The sequence below is a fragment of the Ambystoma mexicanum genome, chromosome 3p (genome assembly GCF_040938575.1).
Source record: "Ambystoma mexicanum isolate Mex_15411 chromosome 3p, UKY_AmexF1_1, whole genome shotgun sequence".
Classification (NCBI taxonomy): Eukaryota; Metazoa; Chordata; class Amphibia; order Caudata; family Ambystomatidae; genus Ambystoma; species Ambystoma mexicanum.
Genome location: NC_090925.1, coordinates 116,854,374 through 116,874,530, shown reverse-complemented (window position 1 = coordinate 116,874,530; position 20,157 = coordinate 116,854,374).

Below are 20,157 nucleotides of genomic sequence, written 5' to 3'. Positions count from 1 at the left end.
CTTCGAGTCTTCTCCTTTTTTTGTGAAGATAGGGGTGACCGTGTAAGGGCGCCACAGTGACACCCAATGGGTGAGCTCTGGCTATCCTCTGCGGCCGCTGGACAGTGGGGAAACAGCCTGTGGCACAAAAAACCCCAGAATAGTTCTTCTCTGCTGAAGCGTGGTCTACTTCTGCAAGATTCAGTAAACTCCAGGGGCAGCAGCAACGGAGGAGTGGCTGGTAACAACAGAGTCCAGGAAGAGAACAATAAGTGCTCAAAGTTGAGGAGTAGTACCAGGGTCACGCAGGATAGAATACCAGACGAACCAATTTAGGTAAAGGATGAGGCAAGGCAATCCGCTGGACAGGCCGAGGTCGGTACACAGGAATAACAAGGGCAGCAATGAGAGACAGAGTAGAAAAGAGGAAAGGCACAAGAGCAGAAGGGAAACAACACTAGGCGGGAGGGAAGGAAGGGAGTAAGCCGGGAACGGAAAAGCAGAGGGAGGAGGAGCGAAGGCAAGCTGCAGCGAGGGCAGGCTGCTGAAAACGGAAAGTAAAAGAATTTGAGAACCGGGAATGGATTATTTGCCAAAGGCTAGAGGAAAGAAACTCAAAGAGTACGGGCAGCGCAGGCGAACAGGGATACTGTACGTTGCAACGCATCCGACACCGGAAGTGGGAGGGATTAAGTGCCAGCGTCAGAACGCGTTGCACAGAAGGGCTAGACCCGTACTCTGCGCTTCGCCATACGTGATGGAACCAGCAATGGAGGGCGCAGCTTCCATCTAGTCCAAAGTCGCCAGGTTCCCCGAGGTGTGACACTGCTACACTTAAACCATGGAGAAAAGAAGAAGATATGCTAGATACCTATGACTCCTATGAAGACGCTTTCAAAGCAAATGAAAGCACTATAACCGATATACATTATACACAGTACAAAACAATGTTGCACAATGAACAGCAACACGAAGAAGAACTGCAGGCTCAACTAGATGTGGACACTCCTGACAGTAGTCAACCTTCTGTAACAGGAAGCCAAGAACCAGTTGGACAGCCACTAATAGCAAATGAGGCAGAATTAGCCATGACAGAAGTAGAAAACACCATGTGTCAGTTTGAGCAATCTACAGAAGACTTTGCTGTTCTGAAATCACAACTAAACAATGAACAGCATAGAATTTTCCAAGAAGTAACAAAACAAATTGAACATGGTCTGCAATATGAAAGTAAAAAGTGTACCTGCCAAGACTACAAACCTATACTGCTATATGTGAGTGGTCAAGCTGGTTCAGGCAAAACATTCTTAATCAAAATCATCAGCAAGTTCCTTCAACAATTGACAAACAACAAACTGTCAGCTGTTTTAACTGCCCCCACAGGTTTAGCTGCCTACAACATAGTGAGTGTCAACTTACACTGATTACTACTCCTTCCAGTAGAACACCAAAACAAATTAGACTATTACAAACTTTCTACAGAAGCTGCAATGTAACTACGCAGAGTTTTCAAACAAATGAAAATGCTGCTAATAGATGAGGTGAGCATGGTCTCCAACCCAATGTTGGCTTTGATTCACCTCTGATTACAAGAGGTCCTCAAATCAGACTACGAAGAGTGCTTTGGAGGAAAACACATTATTGGTTTAGGAAATCTTCTTCAATTAACACCAGTGAAAGGTGAACCAATTTTTAAAATCTTAGGGCACAAACTGTGCCGTAAAACTCTTGGCAGCATAGGAAATGTCAACCTTCGCAACATTTCCTATGCAAAGAATTAACTGAAAACATGCATCAGTCTGCAGACCTCACATATGCCAACATTTTTAAAAGTATTAGAGATGGTGTACTATCTCAAGAAGCACAATCTAAAAAACAGGCACATCCATGCACTCTTTGGCCATAACTCATGTGCTACGCATGTCATGGAACAATTAGCACACAAAAATGTCAATTGTATGTCCTTGATGCCAACTCTTGCAAGGTGTTCAAAATGTAATGAAACAATGTTAAAAAAAGGAATGCAACCAATAGTTCAAATTTGCACCAAAGACAAACTGGACGTACATGGTATGGCACTACCCATGTGTCAACAAGCCACAACAAGGCTAAACACCTTGGAAAACTCTATCTCTAACACAGGTGGTTTGGAGAAAATATTAAAATTATCTTTAAACTGTAGAGTAATGCTTAAACGCACGGACTAGTTAACTGAGCACTTGGTACAGTTGTTCGCTTTCAAACATACCCACGTGACAACAACATTCAATTTCTCAAAATTCTCTTTGACAAACTATCAGAAGTTAAAAGGATAGGGCGCTCAACAGCCCACGTCCTTCTTTTCAAAGACATGTTTGTACGCAGAGAACAATTTTCTCTAACTCTAGCATATGCAATCACCATTCACAAATCACAAGGTCTTACACTAGATAAAGCATTGATAGATATTGGTAGCACAGTCTTTAAAGAAGGCATGAGCTATGTAGCAGTATCACGCTTACATACACTTGACAGACTATTTCTCATCAACTTTGATGCAAGTAAAGTAAATGCTGATATTTCTTGCATTCTAGAATACAATAGACTGCGTTCACTCTACACCCCCATCTAAAAACCTATCCTGTTCTGCAAAAAGCAAAACGTTGTAAAAGAAAATTACTTCAGACTCAAACTATGCATGATCTCACAGCAATTCCTCCAAAGAAAGTAAAAGAAGCTAATACTTCATCAAGGACCACAACCAAAGAAGAATCTACTGTTCAAAGTATCTCAACTACCTCTTCAAAGAAGAAACACACAGAAATGATTTGGACGCAGAACTGTCAGGTCCATTCAAATTTTCAAATATAACTGGTGTAAATTGCTACACAAATGTAGAAATGAATATTCTATTCCAATTGCCACCAATTATTGACAACATTTACTAACACTGTACAGACCAATTGTGTTTGCAAATGTTAGTCCTTCATAGAAATGCAACCAACAATCCTGAAAACACTTACAGTGTTTCTGGAATAAGGCAGGAGTTGGACTACTGTGCTGGAATCATCAAATTCACTATAAACTCACAAGAAGGTCCACAAGAATTTCTAATATACAAGTACAAGAAAACAAAAACATACCTCTAAATGAAATTTTCCAGATTTCATACATGTGGAAACATACATGCAGGCATGTAGTACAAGAATAAGTTCCTAATGAACGCTTCGTGCATGTATCCATACCTAACTGTGAATCCATTCCATTTCAGCAACTTGTACAAAATGCAAACCATGGCAGATTATGTACTACCTGCAATTCCAATAATTGTTCCACCTTACAAATACAGACACATAGTAACTACGTAATAGTAATGATTTTACGTTATAATGCAGATGGTACCAAAAACAACTGCAAGATGACTGGATTCACACATGGTCAAGTATCACTTGGCAAGAAAACCTTCACAACAATATGTATAATCTACCATGCAGGAGCCACAACCAATGCAGGTCACTACACTCCATGTATAAAAAAGAATTGTGGATGGTTCGAATGTAATCATACTACCATTAATCTAAAACAGAGATTAATAGCAAATCTTGTAAACGCTTACTTAATATTCTTAAAACCAATATTTTATAACTAATCTGTGTATGAACATAAACAAAACTTGAACTTCAAAACTATGACCAGTTAGAATACGCCAACAGGTATCTAACTGCCCCGAGATTCTGCAACAAGCAAACAGATAAATAAATAAATACCAATAAAATCAAACAAGAAATATACAGTTAGAATATGCCAACAGGTATCTAACTACCCCAAAAATCTGCAACAAGCCAACAGATAGATGAATACAATAAAACAATAAATAAACAGTTAGAATATGCCAACAGGTATCTAACTGCTCAAAAAATCTGCAAAAAGCCAACAGATAGATGAATACCACTAAAATAGAAAAATGAATAAACCAATAGAGTACACCAACTGCTATCTAATTGCAACAATTCTACTACTAGGTAGTGGCTTGACTTTGGACGAATTGTCGGTTTTTAAGTCTACATACCATTGAACACGGCATACAGTTCGCCTATTGTATTTTTTGGATCGTACTATCACGAAGGATTGAAACATAACCAGTTTTGCCTTGAACACGTGTTGACTGTTTGAACATAGGATTCTTTGATTAAAATACACATCGAGCAACTGAGCTGATTCATTGGAATTATTATATTTGAACTCAAATTAAGGACTTTTGGATCCCTGCACAGATCAACAACAACCTACTGTTGAATACTATATATATATATATATATATATATATATATATATTACATGGCCACGGTAGTGGCCATGTAGTTATGGTTAAGTTTCTGTTTCCATAGGAAGAGCACTTTTTGGGTGGCTTATAACTTCGCTCTCCCTGGATGGATCCTCACCAAACTTTGCAGAAAAAGTGGTTGGGTCACTCTGAATATTTTTGCAAAGTTTGGTGAGGATTCGTCCAGGGGGGGGAAGTTATAGGGGGGGTCCCAAAACTTTTTTTTTCCCCATAGACTGAATGGGAAAAAACTTTGCGCACGGCTACAGCCCGAACCGCTCGACGGATTTACACCAAATTTGCGGCAGGAGTGGCGGCCTGGTCCCAAAAGCGTGCTTTTGTAAATTTGGTGTAAATCTGTCCAGTAGTTTTTTTTAAAAATGACCAAAATGTAAGGCAAAAAAGTTAGTGATATCTGTGTTCGCTTCGCGGACGGACTTCCCTGTTCGATCCGCGGACAGCACCCCGATTGGCACATGGCCTTGCGTCATGTCCGCGGACATGCGACGTGTTTGCTGATTGGACAGCGAGGGGCGTGGAGCGCGTCAGATTTTCTGTGGCACCCGCCATCTTGTATTCGCAGTCGACCGCGTACAGCGCAGTGAAACGTGGATAAAAAATTGTATTTAGTGCCGTGTGTTGGTGTGCAAGAGTGTTTGGGGAGGGTGGGGGAGTATGAGATAGGTTCAATGTTTTGTTTTTTATGTGCTAGACGTTTGTGTTGCGTTCGATTTGTCCACGGAGAACACAGCTGTTCTGACATTTTGTAAATAAACTAAATGGTGGGGTGTTTAGAGGACGGAGTATGTGTCATTTTTGTTCGCAAGGAAGGTAAAAATGAGCTATGAACACTCGCGGTGTACTTAATTGTTCGCAAATACACAAACTGGGGGTGTCCTCAGGACGCTGTCCATATTGTAATCTATCTAGTTGAATGTGTTCTAAGAACACTCGCAGTGTCCCGAAATGGTTGCAATTACACAAAATGGGGGTGTTCTGAGAACGTTGTTTGTATTGTTCGTTGTCAGGGTGAAAGTGTTTTAAGAGCACTCCTTTTGTCCGCTAATAGTACAATTTCATAGGGGCGTCAACCGACTTTTTGTCCACTAAAGAAACGATAAATCCGGCTGGTGTGCGCCGACATTATGTGATAATCCTATGACTGGCGCTATTGACCTGGCTGATTTGTTTTTGTGGCACTAAATCATATCTCCCGCCCCTAAGCCTGATATTATCAAAGCATTCATATTCCCCGCCTCTCTCCGTGACGTTACATGGTGCGTAATCAAACGCGCCCAGTCGTCTCCAGTACTATGCGACTTTACACAGAACCCGGAAGACAACACACATTATGTCACAACACAGCGCGCCACAATTCGGAAAATTAAACTGTGATTTAAAAGCAAACAGCAAGATTGTAAATGTTGTAAAGTACATTTATTTGACATCAAATGTTTAGAGAATATTCAGCAATTTGCATTTGTCTTTGTTGTCGATCCGCAAAAGTTCATGTTGAGACACGCGATGTTCCTTTGCGGTACAGAGAGTGTTAGATCAGCTTACAACTCAGTGCGCCACAATTCGGGAATATGAAACTGTGGTTTAAAAGTAAACAGCAGGATTGTACATTTGGTAAAGTACATTTATTTCACATGAAATGTTTAGTGAATATTCAGCGATTTGCTATTGTCTCTGCTGTCGATCAGCAAAAGTTTATTTGGAGCCACGCGTTGTTCCTATGCGGTAGATAGGCTGTTGGTTTATGATAAAAGCAGTAAATGGTCGCTCTGATAATCAGAAGGTTGCTCCAACAACGAGCCATTAGACCACCCTATTGGTTGGTATGTTGTTTGTAGCCGCTAGTACTGCATAAGGGCATATTGGTCCTTGGCGATTGTCCCATAAAATGGTGAGGGTCATGAAGTTGCATATTTGGACCTGCACCTGGCAGTTTAAGACCCCATCCGCTGGAGTCTGTAAATCGTGACATAGGCAAAATGGAGCCACATACCTGTTTTAAAAAACATAAATTAGTATCACCAACCGATTTTCATTAAAAATCATCATTTTATTTATTAGGGCGTGAAAATATTTGCTATCGAAGATAGTGCAACAGAGTATGTTAATAATAAAATAATAATATTTTCCCATTCATATAGCGCTAAGAACCGTGAGGTACCTAAGCGGTGCTTATTATTAACCACGGTGTGTGGTCCTCATTTATCGACCACGGAAGGATGAAAGGCTGAGTTTGGCCTTGCCGGGATTCAAACTTGCGTTAACAAGCTGTGCACGGATGTCAAAGCGAGCGCTGCACTCGCTGTGCCACTTGACAGGCTACAGTGAAGTGGCACAGCGAGTAGAGCGCTTGACCGCCTATAGACCGGTTAAATTATTTCTATTAACCCACCCTGTGTCGTCTGCCTTTTTCAGAGCCCTCTAAACGACAGGGGATCAATTCGGCGGTGATAGTGTGCGGTAGAAAACATTATGCCACTTTCAACGAACAAGTTCAACTTGAGCGGTCTTTAATGCTACGCTATTGTAATTATATTTGGTATAATGTAATCTAAAGGGTAACTTACAGTACAATTGCAATTTCCATTGTCTACGAGTGGTGCAGTCCCAAAATACGACTCTGCGTGTGCCAACGATCTTTCGCATAGTGACATAATTTATAAAAGTGGTTTTGTTTCAGAAATTTCATCTTTATCTTCTCTTACGTTTTAGCAACACTCCTTCAAGAGAAGTCTTTCATCACAATCTCTGTCTGTCAAGGTCAAAACACAATACAACCTTATAGTCCGCTTTGTGAGCCTCTCGGGGGCCCGAGAAAAAAATAAAAGCAGCTGACCTTCACTGTGAACGAGCATAAATTCTTACTTTGCAACATTCTGTGTAAAGCCATCTGTAGAAGTTGGTTTTTGCACGCCATGTTTGTATATTGTTTGCGTGATATTAAAAAAAGTTTGTTTAAAGGACGTTATGGTTCTAAGTACAGCCGAAAGACCCCTGAAAATTGCAAGTTATGGTAAGCTTTGAAAAATAACTGGCGCCACCACCGTGCACTGCTAAGACTAGCACCCAGGACATTAAAGATGACATCGCAAATGTCATTGATGAAATCACTGATGACATCACGTGTGTATGTACTGTTCATGGAATTTGTGTACTAGGGATTTTTATTATAATGTTGCGAAAAAAGTGTCAATGATATTGCAATAAATATCATACCGTTATTAGTGCTTTGAACGATGCATTGATATAAATAGTATTGTATTATGGGATTCTATCTAGTATACTGAGCTACTAATGGAGAAACATAGCATTGTGTGCAGAGTACAAGATGAAAGTATAATATGTGTAATGTTAATATGTTGAATAATGAAATAATAATTGTCCTGAAATGTTCAAAAATTCACAAAATGCGGTTGTTCTGAGGACGTTATTCGTATTGTGTGATTGCTTAGCTGTATGCAATGAGGGAATGGCACAGAGAGTAAAGTGGACACTGTCCGCGGACACCGCGGATGTTCGTGGACAGGGCGTGCTACATCCGGGTTTTTCCAGGAAATCCAACATGGAAAGAAGACTGTACGGATCAGCCAATCAGATGTCGAGGTTGTGGATTTGTGTTGAAAGAGACTGTGTGTGGTGAAGATGGCAGAAGTGGAGAAAGTCAGGGTGTTGGTGCTCGGAGATATGTTTGTGCATGGTTTACAGCAGTACGCTGAATGCAGGCATGTTGCAAAGAACTTTGATGTGAAAGGAGTGGAGGTGGTGTGGAGCAGTGTGCCTGATTGCAATGTACAGGGAATTGTACAAGTTTGTGAGGATATGGCCACGATGAACAGTCCGCATGTGGTAGTTTTGCACGATGGTGCTTTCCATTTGGGCAACGTCAGTACCCCTACTTTGTTGGCTGATTTGGAATGCTTGGTTCAATCAGTAATGAAGATCCTTCCAAATGCAAAAGTACTTTTTTCTGGATTACTATCTAGGGCAATATGGGACAATAGTTCAGTTTTTTGTCCTCAGCAAAATATTGCTAGGTGTGTCATCAACCGAGGCATGTGTGCCTTCATGCTTAGAGCTGGTATGTTCTTCTGTAACAATGAGAATATTGATGCCAGTAATGCTGTTAATTTTAAAGAAGATGGCATTTCTTTATCTTTTACGGGAAATGCCTTTCTATTTTGGAATGTAAGGGTTGCTTTGGAGAAGGTTATGTGAAGATTTTAGGAGTAAAGTAAGAAAAAAAATAAGAAAAAAAATACAAAATAACAGGTGTCTGTCAAGCATCTGTAAAAAAAAAAAACGGCTCTTTTCAGAGCCAACTTCAAAGGGGAAATGGGGCACACTATTTAAATTTACATTCACCACGCTCAGATTTTCGATGTGTCCGCGGACATGGCGGTAGTCCGCAGACATGAAAATCACTACGAGGGGGTTAGTATGTTCCATGTTACATGTATATGAAGTCAGGGATATTATGGTTAAGTTGTGCACTAAAAATCTATGAAATTCAGTGAAAAAACTTCGTGAAAGGGGACGTTATGGTTAAGTTGCGCTACTAAAAACCTATGAAATTCAGTGAAAAAACTTTGTTAAAGGGACGTTATGGCTCAAAGTAAAACCGAAAAACCCCTGAAATTCGGCTGTTATGGTAACATAAGCAACCATAACTCGCGCACTGCTAACACTAACACCCAGGACATCAAAGATGACATCACAAATGTCATTGATGGCCTCACTGATGACATCACATGGCTGGCTCTCCCTTTTTATCCTTTACTGACATATCGAAGCCACATAGTTTTCTTCAGTAACAGTCAGGAAGTAAAAATTGAAAAGGTACTATATTTGTAGACTTAGGGTCCAGTCACATCATATGAAACATATACATAGCGGAAGATACAGGCTTGAAAGAGAGTAATCCTTTCTGTGCATGAAGATAATCATTATGGTTATCAGCACTTTCTCATAGTTTTATTTTTATTACTCTACCTTCCCTCTATATGCTCATATTTGTATATACTATACTCACTCTCCATAGAGTGAATGGGGAAAAAACTTTGCTCGCGCCTACAGCCCAAACCGCTGGATGGATTTCCACCAAATTTGGACCAGGAGTAGCGTCCAGAAAATCTGTCCAGTAGTTTCTTTTTAAATGACCAAAAAGTAGGTCATAAAGAATTAGTGATATCTGTGTTTGGTCCACGGACACACTTCCCTGTCTGCTCCGCGGACAGTGTCCTGTTTGGCCAATCAGTTTGCGTGGTGACCGCGGGCAGGCGACGTGTTCGCTGATTGGATGGTGTGGAGCGTGAAGCGCGTCAGATTTTCCGTAGGGCCCGCTATCTTGAATTTGCGGACGTCCACAGACAGCGTGGTGAAACTTGTTTCAAAATTTGTATTTAGTAGAGTGTGTTGGTGTGTAGGAGTGTTTGGGGAGGGTGGAGAGTATGAGATACGTTGAAAGTTGTGTTTTTTTATGTGGTAGTTGTTCTAGTTGTGTTCGATTTGTCTTCAGACGTCACGGGTGTTCTGAAATGATCTAAATAAACTGAATGGGGGGTGTTCTTAGGACTCAATATGTGTCCGTTTTGTTCGCAAGCAAGCTAAAACTGTTCTAAGAACACTCGCGGTGTCCGGAAATGTTTGTAAATAAACAAAATGGGGGTGTCCTGAGGATGCTGTCCGTATTGTTCGTTGTGAAGTTGAAAGTGTTCTAAGACCTCTCGCGGTGTCCTGAAATGTTCATAAATAAACAAAATAGGGGTGTTCTGAGGATGCTGTCCGTATTGTTCATTGTCAAGTTGAAAGTGTTCTAAGAACTCTTGCGGTGTCCTGAAATGTTCATAAATAAACAAAATGGGGGTGTTCTGAGGACGCTGTCCATATTATGTTCGTAAATAGACAAAATGTGGGTGTCCTGAGGACGCTGTCCGTATTGTTCGTTGTCAAGTTGAAAGTGTTCTAAGAACTCTCGCGTTGTCCTGAAATGTTCGTAGGGGGTGTCCTGAAGACGCTCTCCGTATTGTTCGCTGGCAAGTTGAATGTGTTCTAAGAACGCTTGCGGTGTCCTGAAATGTTCGCAAATAAACAAAATGGGGGTGTTCTGAGGATGCTGTCCGTATTGTTCGTTGTCAAGTTGAAAGTGTTCTTAGAACTCTTGCGTTGTCCTGAAATGTTCGTAGGGGGTGTCCTGAAGATGCTGTCCGTATTGTTCGCTGGCAAGTTGAAAGTGTTCTAAGAACACTCATAATGTCCGCCGACATTAAAAGTTTCCATAGGCCATAGTTGATATATTTGACTCTATGGGTGCGATATGCTGCGGTGGTTGTGGCCACCGCATAGAGTGTTGGGTGCATGGCCAAATGGCCATGCACCCAACACTCTATGCGGTGGCCACAACCACCGCAGCATATCACACTTATAGTTGCTTATAACTTTGGGTCAAAAACAAATTTATAAGGAACAAAGTTATAAGATACTATGGGTGTGATATGCTGCGATGGTTGTGGCCAGGGCATAGAGTGTATAATATACTTACTGTTTGGTTTAGTAACTGGAGTACATGTATTTCTTGTTCATTTCTCTGATAAAAGAAAATAGCATGTTAGTATTAGTATTTTGTAATGACTTATTACATTGTATAATCAACATTTTTTTTTACCCTCATATTTAGTAGATTACAAACCAGAGTACTGTGCAATTTGCTCAGTTTCTGTGTTCGTTGCTAAAATCATTGGGTCTGTGGGAGAAAAAAAATCCATGTTGGATTAAAAAAAACACTTTTTCTGTTATGCTACAGTTTGTTTGTTTGTTGTCAGTGTTCACTTGTTGTTTCTGGCTAATGCTTTATACATTTGCTTGTTGCAATTTTTTGGAGCAGTAACATATTATTTATTTGTTTGGATATTGTAAAATTTTGGAGCAGTTAGATACCAGTAGGCGTATTCTAACTGTCTATTCTTTGATATATTTTAGTGGTATTGATTTATCTGTTTGGATATTGTTCAATTTTGGGACAGTTAGATACCAATTGGCGTATTCTAACTGTCTATTTTTTGCTCTAATTTAGTGGTATTCATTTATCTGATTAGTTGTTATCGAATCTTTGGGCAGTTAGCTTTTGGAATATTCTAACAGTTTATATTTTTTACTAAAAGTTTACTTAAGGTTTAAGTACAGTTTAGTTATCAAATTTTGGTTTTAAGAACATTAAATAAGCGTTTGTAAGATGTGCTGGTAATCTCTGCTTTAGAGTAATGGTACTATCATTACATTCAAACCATCCACATTTTTTTTTTCATATATGCAGTGTAGTGCCCTGAATTGGTTGTGGCTCCTGCATGGTAGATTATACCTATTGTTGTAAAGGTTTTCTTACCAAGTGATATTTAACCATGCGTGAATCCAGTCAGCTTGCATTTGTTTTTGGAACCATCTGCATTGTAACGTAGAAGCATTAGTATTACGTATTTACTATGTGTTTGTATCACTAACGTGGAGCGATTATCTGAATTGCAGGTAGAACATAATCTACCATGGTTTGCATTTTGTAGAAGTTGCTGAAATGGAATGGATTCACAATTAGGTATTGATATATATACAAAGTGTTCGTTGGGGATTTGTTCTTGTGTCACATTGTTGCAGAGAGTGCATGTATGTTTCCACATGTATGATATCTGGAAGATTTCATTTGTAGGTATGTTTTTGTTTTCCAGTACTTGTAGTAAATACATTAGAGATTCTTGTGGACCTTCCTGTGAGTTTATAGTGAATTTCACGATTCCAGCACAGTAGTCCAATTGTTGTCTTATTCCATAAACACTATACGTGTTGTCAGGATTGTTTGTTGCGTTTCTATGAAGTACTAACATTTGCAAACACAATGGGTCTGTACTGTGTAAGTAAATGTTGTCAACAATTGGTGGTAATTGAAATAGAATATTCATTGCTACATTTGCGTAGCAACTTACACCAACTATATTTGAGAGTTTAAATGGACCAGGTAGTTCTGTATCTGAATGCTTTTTTTGGAGTTTGTTTTTCTTCTTTGAAGAAGTACCTGGTTTACTTTCCCTAATTGATTCTTTTTTGCTTGTGGTACTTGATGAAGTATTAGTTTCTTTTACTCTCTTTGGAGGATTTGCAGTGACATCCTGTTGCATTTCTGTTTGATTTATTTTTCTTTTATAACGTTTTACTTTTTGTGAAACAGAATATGTGTTTAGATGGGGGGTGTATAGTGAGCGAAGTCTATTGTATTCTAAAATGCAAGGAATATCAGCGTTTACTTTACTTGCATCAAAGTTGATTAGAAATAGACCATCAAGTGTACGTAAGCGTGATAGTGCTACGTAGCTCATGCCTTCTTTAAAGACTGTGTTGCCAATATCTATTATTGCTTTGTCTATGGTAAGACATTGTGATTTATGAATCGTGACTGCGTACGCAAGAGTTAGAGAAAATTGTTCTCTGCGTACATACATGTCTTTGAAGAGAAGGAATCGAGCTGTTGAGCGTCCTATCCTTTTTACTTCTGAAAGTTAATCAAAGAGAAAATTGACAAACTGAATTTTGTTGTCACGTGGGCATGTTTGAAAGCCAACAACTGTACCCAGTGCTCCATTAACTAGTCCTTGGACCACGTCTGCAATGTAAGGATAATTTTAATATCTTTTCTAAGCCTGCTGTGTCTGAGATTGATTTTTCTAAACTATTTAGTCTTGTTGTGGAAGGTCACACATGGGTAGTGTCACACCATGTAAATCTAATTTGTCTGTGGCACTAATTTCCATTATTGGTTGCATTTCTTTACTTAACATTATTTCATTGAATTTGAAACAGCTTGCAAGAGTTGGCATTAAGGCCATACAATTGACATTTTTTTGGGCTAATTGTTCCATAACATCTGTAGCACATGCATTATCGCCATAAAGTGCATGAATGTGCCGGGTTTTCAATATTGCTTCTGCTTCTTTAGAAAGTATACCAACTCTGATACTTTTTAAGATGTTGGCATAAGTGAGAACTGCAGATTGCCGCATGTTTTCTGTTAATTCTCTGTATTGGAAATGTTGCCAAAGGTTGACATTTACAATGCGCCAACAGTTTTACGGCAGAGTTTGTGTCCTAATGTTTTAAAAATAGGCTCACCTTTTACTGGTGTCAATTGAAGAAGATCTCCGAAAACAATTATGTGTTTTCCTGCAAACGGCTCTTCATAGTTTGTTTTGAGTACTTCTTGTAATCTGAGGTGAATCAAAGCCAAAATTAGGTTGGAGACCATGCTCACTTCATCTATTAGTAACATTTTCATTTGTTTCAATACTCTGCGTAGTTCCATTGCAGCTTCTGCAGAAAGTTTGTAATAGTCTAATTTGTTTTGGTGTTCTACTGGCACTAGTAGTAATCGGTGTAATGTGACACCACCTATGTTGTAGACAGCTAAGCCAGTGGGGGCAGTGACAACAGCTGACAGTTTGTTTTTTGTCAATTGTTGAAGGAACTTACTGATGATTTTGATTAGGAATGTTTTGCCAGAACCAGCTTCACCACTGATGTACAGTAGTATAGGTTTATAATTATGGCAGGAACATTCTTTATTTTCATGTTGTACAACATGTGCAATTTGTTTTGTTACTTCTTGAAAAATGCTACGTTGCTCATTGTTTAGTGTTGATTGTAGTATAATTAAGTCTTCTTTATCTTCATACTGACACATGGTGTTTTCTACTTCTATCATAGCTAGTTCTGCCTCATTTATTATTAGTGGTTCTCCCAGTGGTTCTTGGCTTCCTGTTACAGAAGATTGACTACTGTCAGGAGTTTCTTTATCTAGTTGGGCCTGGAGTTCTTCTTCGTGTTGCTGTTCATTGTGCAACATTGTTTTGTACTGTGTAAAGTTTACATCAGTTATAGTGCTTTCATTTGCTTTGAAATCATCTTCATATGAGTCATAGTTATCTAGTATTTCTTCTTCTTTTCTCCATGGTTTAAAGAGTTGTAGCAGGGACATGTAATATACTTCTTTATGTTGAGGAGTCTTTAATGACAATTTGATATGATTAATTAAATTTGGTTTGGTGAGTTTAACTAAGCTGCCTTCACAGTTTGCCACTCTGTATTTACCTTTTTTTTCATCAGGTTTTATATTATTTTTGTATGTGTAGTTTTTCGCTATGTGGTATAGACACATGGTTTCCAAAGTATTACTTCTGTTTGGGTAGTATGTGTCCAATAAATTGTTTTTTAAAATGTCTTGGCTGTTGGGATCACGTTTGGCTATTGTTTCTATATCTTCGTATGATTTTAGAACTCTTTTTCTAGATTTAGCTGGACCAAGACTTAGCCATACTATATTTTCAGATTTACCATACAATGCAGTACCAGTTAAACGATCAGCTGCTTCATATGATCCACATTCTCTATGGGAGAGCAATTTTATGCCCAAGCTGTATAATTTCGGAGACACTGTTTTATCTGATGACAGGTCATTCCAGAGGTCTTGGAGCTCTGTTTTTTCTGCTTTGGTTAAGTATGCTGTGACATATTGTGCAACTGCAGTAGAATTGTCTGCAATGTACTGCACATCTATGTTTGCATTCCATAAGTGGGCAATGATTGCATTATAATAATTGATATATTTTTCTTCTTCTTTTCTTTTTATGTAATATGTATTTTTAGGTGACTTACCTTTAACACTATGTCTAACTGAAGACATGAGGTTGTTCACTTGACATGTATTTGTAACTGGTCTAGGGAAACCAAATCGGCATTTGGTGTAGTATTTCCCTTTGTTTTTGTATTTGCGACGACAATATTTTCCACATTTGTGTCTTTGAAATTGTGAAATTTGTGCATGAAGATCATTATTTGTTGCTTCCAATGGAATTTCACAAGTGAGATATTTTCAATAAACTGTAAAACAGTGGCATCACTGTCTTGACCAAATTTAGGAGCATCTTTAATCCATAAAAACATGTGGATATGTGGTGCTCCTCTGGCTTGGTATCCTTTTCTCCAAAGGAAGTGTTGCACTTCTCCAAGGGGAGGAACAGTTTTATTACAAATAACATGTAGCATAGCAATGAAGCGATGGTGAAAATATCTTGAAACATTAACAGGATCCAAAGAACAAAGTTCTCCAGGTGTTAGTATATCTATGTTTGTTTTGTTTTTGTTTGATATGCGTAGGAAATCATGTAAATCTTCCAATGCATATTCTGCACAACTTAATGTAACAAACCAAGTGGGTGGGCCAAGGTTTCTGATCATACAACGTACATCTCCATGACGTTGAAACCAGTACTCTTTAGTACCACGCTTATTTGCTAATAGATTTGTAATATTTGATTGTAAAACCTCATCCTTTTGTTGCACTTTTTGTAATAATTGTGTAGCTGTCATATTTTGAAAGTGTGATCCTGATTTTAATATGTGTGCAACTCTGTAAGATAAAGTTGCTAGTTCACTTTCAAAGAGTAGGTGGAATATATGTTCCACATTTTGTCTAAATCTGGGATCTTCAGAATACATCCATAATGAGCAGTATTCTGATGCTGATATTTGAATAGGTCTATCATCGTACCTTCCTCCTTTGCCAGTAGGAAAGAGTAGCAGAAAAGCATGTGCTTCTATACTTTTTTTCCCATATGCTGATTGGTGATCCTTTTGTTTGACGTATTTGGTATGTTTCCAGTGCATCTTCTATGATGTCATTAGAGTGCAAAGGATGAATTGTATAATGGTCTAAAGTATGTGATATTGTAGCAGGATCTAGGAGCTCCAATTGACCAGTTTCTTGTGTTTCTTGAATTATTTCAGTTGTATCCTTCAAGTTGTCTTCAATATTAATTTCTTTGTAATATTCATTATTCTCTTTAAGATATTGCAAGGCTTGTCTAACTTTATGTAAATCTACCAGCTGTTGCCATTTGTTTTGTCTTTTGTAGGTACTCCATTTACTAAGATAATTAAAGATTGCTGCATTGGATGTTGCACTCCTAGAGTATGCACATTTTCTTTTAGATCTAATGGTAAATAAACTACTTTTCCACGAATGCCTTTTACCAATTTAGACAGAGGTAATTTTGCTGTTTTTGGTTGAAGGCGTATTATTGCTTGAAATTGGTGCACTGTTTGAATTATGATGCTCTCATATAAATTAAGTTGTTGTAGGGGTTTTGGTAGAGGGTATAATAACAAATTATTTGTGATAGCACATGAAGAAGTTTGGTTGTTGTCAAGTTTTGTAGTGCAGTAACTGCAAAGTATTAAGGGGTCAGTTATTTCATATTTGTTTTCTGCTACAAGGTAGAGAGCTAATTCAAACCATTTAGAATCTTCATTGTCTTCTGTTTTGTATGATAGGTCTACAGTTTTTGTGTCACTTTTATAAAACGTTCTGCAGCAACATAAACACACATGGTTTGGTACTTCAGCTGATGTACTTTTAAATTGTATTATTTCTTTTTTGTATGTGTTTAGTAAAAGGTTGCCCTGTGTAGAATTTTTGCTAATTTGGTTTAAAGCTATTTCATTCTGTAAGTGGCTTTCACTTCCAAAATATTTTTTCTGGATATAACCAATTTCTTCAAGTAGGTATTTTGCTGTACCATGTAGAAGAATGTTATTTAAATTTGCTAGTGCTAAAGCAGGACTTTTAGCATAGTACAGTTTATAGACAAGATTTCTTATAGTTGAAAGATATGTTGATATCCTTTTGATATCATGGAAGGTGGTTTTACAAGTAGGTCCTGTAATGCAGGCCAATGAATGTCCTTGTAGTCCTGTGTACTTGCGCACTGGACAGGTATCCATATTTTGCAGCAGTTTAATTTTGATTTTGTCTTTGCTTTTTACATATTGATTGAGGAATTGGCGTAAAGACTTGAAAAATTGTTTGGGAATGTTACACATTGACGTGCATGGCCATTTGTACACTAGATGTTCTGATTCAGTTGAATGGAGGGGTAATTCTAAGTTTTCAGGGCATATTTTTGTAAGGAGTACTTCTTGTTCCATTATGGTATTATTCACTTTTTCATAACCTCGACCACTGCTATGTATGGCAATTGGATTTGTTTGCTTTTGTTTGTACGCTTCTTCATTAAAGTATGGTTCTGTGCTCTTAGTGTGATTCCATTCATCTCCGCAGATACTTAAGAAGTTCTGTTGACATTTTGTTTATTAAGAAGTCTTTTTTGTAATTTAGTTATTAGTTTTTTAGTGGTTTCATTGTGTTTAACACTAAAATAAATAACTTTCTTTTGAGAAGAATTGCACTGTCTATCAACGCTTCTAAGATTAATTTCCTACGATAGGTTTTAAGCATTGAACCTAATTTCTCTCCTGTTTTTAAAAGATTTTGAAGGACTTTGTGACGGTACATTTTGGCTAAAATACTTTTCTTTGTATGCTTACTTTGCACTATATCAAAATTTAAAGAAGCAGTTTTATCTGTAGTGATAGCCGATTTTCTGTTAATTGTTTTTTGGTTTGTTTTACATTTTGATCGAGGAGGCAAAGTTTCTGTACTGGAAACTTCTTGTGTTTCACTAAATGACTGTATTAGCTGTTTTGTTTCAACTTTTTGTACAAATTCTGCTAGAGATGGATGCTTATGTTGGACACTTTTATTTTCATTTGCTCTACTTCTTCATTGCTTTCTACGGATTTGACTTTTGGTAGGCATTCTTTAGGGTCTGTTGAAAAAAATAAAGAAGGTATGGGTTGGGGTGTTCTGCAATGTATGTGTGCTGTGTGCATGAGTGTTTGAGTAAGATGATAAAGATGTATGTAATGGTGTGTGATTGTGCATTGGGAACTGCAACTAGTAGGGATGGGTATTCTTGAATTTATGTGCTACTAAACTGGGGTTCAGATGACAGAAAAAAGTAAGCTAGTGGTTTGGAGAAGTACAAATAGTAAATCTAGTGTATACAATTAAAACAGTTGTTTGTTCTATAATATCAAAATTCTAGCGGTTGAGTTGGGTAATTTGTGTGTCCATAAATAGGAATTTGTGGGCCATTCTTGCTGTAAATCGCTGTTTAAGACATGGGGATTTTTGGACAGAATGGTGCACAATCTCTATTTTTAGGCACAGAAATAGCATGAATTAACTTTACAGTGTGTTTGAGTAATAATACAAATATTATGGTGATATTCTACTTACTTTTTTTCTAAAATGAACAGGTTACTTCTTAGTTCTTTGTTCTTCAAATTCGGCTGCTTCTTTTGAGGAGAATGGTCTTCACTGCAAATGTAAAAGAAACAAATTAGTAATTTTGTTTGTATATAACACTGTTTTCAATTTAGACATTGATTCTTTTAATTGAAATCCTCAGCGCCTTCCTCAAAACCATTAAAACTATCTTATTTACATAAGATACATCGCACCAGTTCAATACATATGATATTTTCTTAATGAACAAATTGTATTGCAATGACTAACTGTAGCAAACAAAATATCTTTACTATGTCTTGTGAAATTCATAATGTACCACTGAATACCACTATTTCTGTAACTAAGCTCTTCCAGGTAATAGTGCCTCAATGTCATGCTTAAATTAAAGTAATTAAATAAATAAATAAAAATATGTAATTGTATAAGTATTATTTTTTGAGATTTGGACATAGAGTGTGCATGCATGCATTTTTGTTTGAATATACGTAGTCTATATATTTCATTTAAAAAATGTTAGTTTAACATGATTTGAGTGTGTGTGTATAAAGAAAGTAAATAGTATAAAGGTTTATAAGTGACAGTTGATTTTAGGAGATTGAAAAAAAGACAGTAGATTCATTTTACAGATTACACAAAATAAAAGTCAGTTTGAAAATGTGTTCATGTACTGTACAGAAAATATGCATACCTGTAGTTTGTGTTCATGCATATTGATATGCATGGAGCTGCAAGTAGAAATCTTGGAGACTTGTACAGTATTTCTTGTAGATGGTGCTTGCCAATGATATGACACTTGTACTCAGAGAGATTCACAGTACATTTGCAGTGCTGATCTACGATGATGCAGTTAGATGTAGAGGTATTGAATGTGATTGGTGGATGGTCATGTGACTTCTTAGCTACATCCAATGAGGGAATGGCACAGAGAGTGAAGTGGAAATGGTAGAAGGTCTGTTCATGTTACGATATGTCCGCGGCCATGGCGGTAGTTCGCGGACATCGGGTGTTACATCCAGGGATTTTTGGGTTCAGAAGTCATGAAAATGAGAATGAGCACTGAAAGGGATTGGTCAGGAAAGTTTAGTTGGTGTGTTGTGCCAGGAGAGAGTTATTTAGATACTCTTTTTGCTGAGAGAACAACAGATAGCTATGGCTGAGTGTTTCAGAAAACAGACTGTTTGGATTTTGGGAGATTCGTGTATACATTGGTTGAAGGTGCATGCAGAAAGCTGTGGAGTAGCTGTAGATCTTGGATTTCCAAATGTGGAAGTACACTGGAATGGAGTACGTGGAATGAAGTGGTTGGACTTGCTACCTCTCTGTGCTACTTTGGAGTCAGTGCAACCTCCAGACATAATTGTCATTCATTGTGGAGGGAACAGTTTAGGACATGTGTCTTGAATTTCTTTGCAATTTGCTATGAAAGAAGGACTTGGGAAGGTCATGGACATGTTTCCTAATTCTCAAGTAATATTTTCACGCATTGCGCAGAGACAAATGTGGCTTTGTTCTTCTTCATTTGGTCCACAAATGGAAAAAGCAAGGCGCAATGTTAATAAGGCTGTTTGTGCCTTTCTAAGAGATTTTGGCATGTCCTCTTTTCACAATGAAAATATTATGTTTCGTAGTACATACATTTTTCGCAGAGATGGAGTCCATCTTACTTATGCTG